The sequence below is a fragment of the Castor canadensis genome, chromosome 11, assembly GCF_047511655.1.
Source record: "Castor canadensis chromosome 11, mCasCan1.hap1v2, whole genome shotgun sequence".
NCBI classification, from domain to species: Eukaryota; Metazoa; Chordata; class Mammalia; order Rodentia; family Castoridae; genus Castor; species Castor canadensis.
In genome coordinates this window covers 89,122,771-89,129,434 of record NC_133396.1, presented here as the reverse complement: position 1 = coordinate 89,129,434, position 6,664 = coordinate 89,122,771, and the positions used below count along the sequence as shown (strand labels likewise).

Genomic DNA, 6,664 nt, shown 5'->3' with positions numbered 1-6,664 from the left:
TGTGAGATGACTGCAAACACATGAGGGATCCCAGGGAAGATCAAAAATAAAATCATCTAGATTATTTATCCCCCACAGAGCCATGGAGAATAAGAAACCATTGTTGTTTCAAGCCACTAAATTTTAGGATGGCTTGTTACTCAGCAAAAGCTAACTGGAACAGAAAATCAGCACCAAGTATGGGTAACATCCACAGCAAAAAGTAGAATTGTGTGACATTAGTTTGGGGACTGAGTGGTTGGCAGAGGCCAGAAGAGCAGTAAGAAGACAGTGAGTGGAAGCTGAAGAACAGGGAAAAATGTTCTGTGGGAGGCTGGAGGGAAGCAGCTGTGCCATGAAAAAGCAGCACGGTCAACATGACTGTCACCTGAAGCAACTTAGAAGGTAGAAACTGTTCCTAATGGATCTGCTAAGGAGATTTCTAGCTTTATGATATTCTAGGTATATTAAAACTGTTAATTGTTTTAGTTCCTTATATGAGAGATAAAGCAAAGAGAAGTTCAGTCTGCAGGCAAAATTTATAGAAAATATAGAGGCCATGATTTTTTAGCTTGAGAACTAAACCTGTTTCTTATCTGTAATTTCTCCAGTTGGCAAAAGATGTAGGTATAAAGATCAAATCCGAGTGCTGCCAATAAAATATGGCTTCTGCTTCGAGATCAGTTCAAAGATGTGTCTAAAGATACTTTTTAAAGCCACTGAACAATTCACAAAAGAAAGGAAGAAGGAATTTATAGATTAAAAGAGACTTAAAAGAGGAACAGTGAATTACCATGTGTGGACTTTACTGGAATCCAATTTGAAAATATAAATTGCAAAAATAAGCATTTATCATACTTATAGGATAACTGAAGTTTTTATTGACTCAATATTTGATATTATTGGGCAATTATTAATTTTAGGTACAGTATTAGTATTTTTAAGACACTCTGAAATTTAGAGATGCATACTGTGTATATCGTTACAGATGAAGTGACATGACACCTAGGATTTGTTTCAAAGTATCAAAGAAGGTGGGGAGTGACTGAGGATGCAGGTCAGACAGGACTGGGGGTGTGTACAGTTTTTAAGGCTGAGTGATGGGTACATGGGAATTTATTACACTGTTCTGTGTATGTTAGGAATTCTTTTTAAAGAATGAGAAAAAAAGGAACTCTGGTCATAATAAATATACTATATGCTTATTATATTGAGTAAAATTTGTCCTATTAATATAACCCTAATTTAAAATATGTAATTTGATAAGTTAATTTAAATTTGATTTTACCAAGTAATTTTCTTATGTTTATATTAGAACATGTAAAATATCAGCATTAAAATAGTTGAGAGAATTTTTAGTTCACCACATTTATTTTAACTATAAGCATTTAAGAGAATTTTGTATAAAAGGAACTCAAATATGTTAAATTTATAAAAAGTAATTTCAGCCAAGTGTGGTAGTACATGCTTGTAATCCCAGCACTTGGGAGTTTGAAGCAGGAAGATAACAAGCTTGAGGCCAGCCTAAGCTACACAGTGAGCCCTTGTTGCAAAACAAGCAAACAAACAAACAAATAAAAAAAAACAGTGTCAGATATTTAATGTTGCTGCTTAATTATCTAAGTGTGAAAATGGTACCAATCATTATTCTAAGGACCCTTAAAGTGATGGCTAAAATTTGTTAGTCTTAGAAACAGATTAATAAGGTTTGTGACTTAAATTTAAAGCATATGGAAGAAGGGTTTTATTTTGTTTTGTTTAAACTTTAATAAGTCATACATTAATTTTAATAACCCATAGGCTATCAGAAGGCAAGAAAACATTTTCTATAACCTGAAAATCATAATTAAGGTTTAAGGGCATTACAAGAAAAAAATTTAAAGCAAATTACTTGAACAATACCAACCATTTGTATTATAGCTACATGTAATCTGGCCTCTTCTATTAAAACTTCATCAGTTGGAGACGACTCTTTCTCATCATGTGAGACATAGGAAAGCAGAGCACCTTCAGACTAAGTTTTAAAACATAAAGAGATAAAGTTAAAATAAGTAAAAATGATGAGAAGGTAGCAAATGCTATGCTCAACGAGGATTTCAGTAATTCACATCAGAATTTCTGAGACTATGTTAAACTTGGGAAATTTCTTTCTGTGTAAGATTGTTGTTCTCAATTGAGGTGAAATTTATTTCTGTAGGGAGAGTGAGAGGGCAAACTCTTTGCCAAACCTTTCTATGCCTAACTGCTCTCTGGTTCAGCCTGTGTTTTCAGCTTTCCATAATACTTATTATACAGGAAGAGATCCTTCAGTATCTCAACCCACCAGAAACATCATCTTGGCACAGGTCAATGATTGCTACTTAACCAGCAAATCAGGCTGATCACCAAGACCTTCTCTTTAGAGAAAGTGCTCAAAGAAATCATTTCACCAAGATAACAAATCTAATAGATATTCCCCACCCCTTCGGTTTTATGATGTTTATTTAGCAGAATCAGGTTTTTTAAAACATCAATTCAGGCAAGTCAGGCAGACCTAGAGAGGGGGAATGAAGACTGTTTTTTCCGCCAGGGATCAACTCACAGGAATGTATTGAATCTTTGATTTTTCTTCTACTATAGTCCAATTAACATTTGTCAAAATTTTTTCTGTTTTAAATAATGTTATTGTGTTCTGGATTATCTCCTGTATATGCTGAATGATATTTTGCATGGCCATTTGTCTTGGGAGGGAAATAGCACACAAACCTGCAATAAAAAAAGGCGAGGGCCTTAACAGAGTATCCACCACAGCTTCTCCCTCTCCCTGTCACCAATGATCTCATTCCAGATTTGTCTATTTAATGTGTCTATTTGTGATTTTATTATATTTGTCTGTTTTAGTATAAATGATTTCAAATTCCTTTCATATTTAATAAAGTGTTCCCATTTGTGATTTTATTGTATCTATGCATATTTTTATTACCAGGCTCAGATTCCTTTTAGGACTAGGCAATGGTGGCAGAGCCTGGGGATTGTCTCCCATTATCCATTCTTTCCTTCTTACTTTCACCAATAGAATCTCTTAGTCAAGCACATGACCAGCCAGGAAATGATAAGAGGTCCTAGGTTCCTTCACCCATGTGTGCTCACGTAATTAAGTTATGGTCAGTGCCATCACTTAAAAAGGAAGATGTTTACCTTCCACACCCCACCCCAGTTTCTCCTTTCTACTTCATTGTATTGTAGACACGGTGATAATGAGCACGGATTTGTCTGCAGACAAGAGAAACAGCCTATGGAATGGAGGGGCAACAAAAGAAAAGGAACCGGGACCCCTGGAAAGCTTATTGTAGCCTAACCATCCCACTCTTCAGGACTTTTCAGTGGAGGAGGAATGTAGTTTCTCTGTCTTGTATAAGCTTCTGTTCACTTGGTCATGTTAAATCTATTGAACCAATATCCCAATTAATACAGGATTTATATATAATAAATGGATGAAAATAACTTCCTTGAGCTCCATGAGGAATGTCTGCATGGCTAGGCATTGGTAACTCATGTCTGTAATCCTAGCTGCTTGGGAGACTGAAAATGGGAGAATTGTGGTTTGCGGTCAGCAAACCTCATCTTCAAAATAACCAGGTCAAGATGGACCGACAGCCCTGAGTTCAAACCCCAGTCCCACCAAAAAAATAAATAAATAACCTATTTGTATTTTTCCCTAGTTAATTACTAAATAATACATATACTTTACCTAATGTCCTAGCTGACTCAGTCATCATGTATGAATTTATTCCCAGAGTCAACAATGATATTACTTGTACATAGAATAAAAACTAAAAACAAAGCATACGAATGGTTAGAACCAAAATATTAAATAAGCTTTTCAAAGATAATCATTGTACATTTAATTGCCAACAAAATTCTATTTTAATCCAGATTTTTTAATCCTGTCTCTGATAAAACTGAGGCAAAAAGGGCTTATTTTGTGAACACCGCTTGAATGTAACATACTGGAGCAGAAATTAATTTTCATTCTGAATGAGGAAAAAATGACTGTGTTATTCTGCAATAAGGACACTGAGAGATGAGCTCTCCAGAGTTGCTACCTCAGACAACAGTCAAACAAGGTGGTAGCCATCACAGACAGGGCTATAGAATCCACAGGGTAGGAAAAACCCTAGCAACAGCAGGCAGTGGTGACTACAGTCTAGATAGGATGTGCACCTGCCACCAATGATTACCGCAGCTATACAAGAGGCCCCAAAGGAGCAGGCAGGAACTGTACAGGAGTCTGGGGAGGCACCATGAGAGACAAAAAGACAACCACATTTGTAAGCCTTGACTTTGCCATTTATTACCCATGTGGTTTAGAGCTAGTTAACTAAACCCCTTTGAGCCTCAGTGCCCCTCACTAGAAAACAGAGTTAATAGTAACATCTCCTTCAGAATGTTTCTCCAAATTGACTGACGACAGCCACCTGAAGTATTTGTTAAACATCTGACTCCCAGGTCCTTTCCTAGAGATTGTGAGGGATAGAGCAAAAGGCATTCTTAACATCAGATGGAATTAAGAAACACTATAAAGTCATACCCAAAATGTTAGTTAAAGTCTCATTGACTTGGTTGAACACCAATTCATTGGATAAAAAAAAAAGAACTGAAAAAATTCAACAGTTGGATGCAGTACTTTTCCTTTGGAGCAAGGAAGGACCCAAAGTCTTTACAAAACTACAGGCTTACTTGATGTCCAAATTAATTCCCAGACCAGGCCCACAGATAATAAGTGTTCAGGAAAGATGTAGTGAGAAATATGATATTCCATCAAGAAAAGAACTTCCTCTTTGGAGAGTTAGGGTACTTGAGTTTTTTCCCTATCATCTATCTTTGCTTTCATTTCTCCACATGCAAGATGGAGAGGTTGATAGTTTCTTCCAAAAAGAAGGTATTCAACAAACGCTGTACTCTTTGGGCCTTCAGGACAGGAGCAAAATAGCAAAGAAGAGAATATTCTGGGCTGGACATCAGCTTTGGGATTCTCAGTAAGTAAGAAGGTAGTCTAAGGTCATCTTATGCAAGCCTTTTCCTCCCTCCCAAGGGCAGGTTTGAGGTTTATCTGACTGGGAAGCTGAGAGGAATGGATCAGGAGTTACCAAGCAACTTCTCTACTAACTCACACACTACTGTCACAAATGATGAGATGCAGGGGCTGTGGTAGTAGTTCGAGGGCCCAAGTGGTTGCTTTGCATGCTCAAATTCCTGAGTTCAATCCCCAGCACTGTAAAAATAGACAATGAGGTGCCCTGACACTGCCAGCAAGGGAACTGGGCTCTTTGGACCTGACCTAGAGTGTCAGCACCACAGACGCTATACCACCAGACTACCCATCAATCTATCAGCTAGCCCCGGGATGGAGAGGAGGCTTTGAGAAAGAGTGGAAAGGAAACAAAGTCTTATTTTTCACTACAGATAATGGAGTCTTTGACCAGAAATTTTTTCAGTGAACCCTGAAGACATAAATATAACAAGATCCTTAATGCAACCATTTATAAAAATTTTTCTTCCCTTGGTATACTTAACTAGCATTTCAGTTTCTGTTCTAACAGCTATAGGGATTGTGATGTTCCCCTTAAGGGTATTGGGTTGTTTTTTTTTTTTTCATGCTTTCTGACAGCTATTGAAAACGTGTATTTGTGTGCTCAATAATATTTATTGAGTATTTATTAACTGTCAGGAATTTTACTAAGCATCATTTCAACTGGAAATTGAGGCTCAGCAAAGCTGGAGAACTTCCCCCAAGGTCACCCAGCCTGTGAATGGCAAGATTGGAAGCCTAGTCTAATACTCCTGACCATAAACACTACATGAATGCTGGTCCCTTCCACACTCTCACTGTAAATAAACTTTTCTCCTGAGATCCTTTCTACTTGAAAGAATGCATTCTAAAACCTAATTCAAAACAGGTTAACTTTTTTATCAGGTGTGGTAACAAGTGTTACAAAATAAGTAAAAATGAATACATGTAAACAATCATGAGACATGATTTTTTCCTACCATATGTGGTGCCTCATCTTTGTGTTCAGCCAGATTGTAAATATTAGGAGCCAAGAGTAAGTTAAAAACACCTCTAATTCCAGACCACGTAATAACAATTCCCCATCGCCAATTATAATCATAACTTGCATGGGTCAAAATAGGGCTCACTAAAAAAATAGTAAGCCACCTGTGGAAAGAAAAATATTAAAAATAAATCACAGCTTATATATTAATCTTATTCATTGCTGAAACCATGTACTCAATACTAAATTACATATAAAATTTTTCAAGAAGGAGAAGACATTGTAGTTTGTAGTCATTCAAATTTAGTCATTCAAATTTTCAAATTCAATGTTACAATTTAGACATTGTAGTCATTCAAATTTTCTGGGGCCAATCAAGTCTACTATCTAAATTTTGTACATGACGTTCAATCCTTGAAAATAATGCTAGAAGTTCTATACAAATATAATACACTATTGTAAACTGTTTGCATTTAGATAATAAATGCCTGCCTAGAAACTTCTTCAAAGAACATTGACAAGATCATCTGTTCCTGGACAGGTTAAAAAATAACTGAATTCAGAAATTAGTAATGATTACTATACCCACACCTTCCCAGTTCTTTGTCATGATTACTATACCCACACCTTCCCATGTTCTTTGTCTGAAG

General features: G+C 36.4%; 1 protein-coding gene across 1 annotated transcript in view; it reads right to left on the bottom strand.

Annotated features, from left to right (window-relative positions):
• Positions 1–1,885: 1,885 nt before the first annotated feature.
• The window catches only part of Ankrd45 (ankyrin repeat domain 45), a 116,954-nt gene continuing 112,175 nt past the window's right edge, over positions 1,886–6,664 (bottom strand). The window contains exons 8-10 of the transcript XR_012438825.1: positions 6,010–6,178; positions 2,561–2,724; positions 1,886–1,993 (exon numbers count right to left, since the gene is read on the bottom strand). The gene's annotated coding sequence lies outside the window, so the exon portion shown is untranslated. The remainder of the gene's footprint in view (positions 1,994–2,560; positions 2,725–6,009; positions 6,179–6,664) is intronic.